This window comes from Etheostoma spectabile, unplaced genomic scaffold (assembly GCF_008692095.1).
Source record: "Etheostoma spectabile isolate EspeVRDwgs_2016 unplaced genomic scaffold, UIUC_Espe_1.0 scaffold458, whole genome shotgun sequence".
NCBI lineage: Eukaryota > Metazoa > Chordata > Actinopteri > Perciformes > Percidae > Etheostoma > Etheostoma spectabile.
The window spans coordinates 151,935-152,495 of record NW_022605613.1 but is presented as its reverse complement, the minus strand read 5'-3'; the positions used below and the strand labels follow the sequence as shown (position 1 = coordinate 152,495).

The 561-nt window shown below is 54.5% G+C and overlaps 1 protein-coding gene across 1 annotated transcript in view; it reads right to left on the bottom strand.

Moving 5' to 3' along the window:
- LOC116686731 (uncharacterized) overlaps positions 1-561 on the bottom strand; it is a 110,072-nt gene that overhangs the window by 12,362 nt on the left and 97,149 nt on the right. The window lies entirely within an intron of this gene.

Sequence of the window (561 nt, the reverse complement as noted above, 5' to 3'; positions counted from 1 at the left end):
GGACAGGCCTGTAGAGTCTGACTGTGAGGGGCAGGCCTGTAGAGTTGACTGTGAGGGAAGGCTGTAGAGTCGACTGGTGTGGGGACAGGCCTGTAGAGTCGACTGTGAGAGGACACGGCCTGTAGTGTCGACTGTGAGGGACCAGGCCTGTAGAGTATGACTGTGAGGGACAGGCCTGTAGAGTCTGACTGTGAGGGACAGGCCTGTAGAGTCTGACTGTGAGGGACAGGCCTGTAGAGTCTGACTGTGAGGGACAGGCCTGTAGAGTCTGACTGTGAGGGACAGGCCTGTAGAGTCTGACTGTGAGACGGGGAACATCAGCTAGCTTCAGAGGTGGAGGGACGGTGGATTCTGTGGTTTAGTTAGCGGCTAACATCATCTAGCTTCAGGGGGAGTAGAGAGGGACGGTGGATTCTGTGGTTTAGCTAGCGGCTAACATCAGCTAGCTTCGGGGGGAGTAGAGAGGGACGTTGGATTCTGGGGTTTAGCTAGCGGCTAGTAAACGTATTATTATGGATCTGTGGTATCGTGGGAGTCTGGGTTTATTTCTACAGTCTGTGG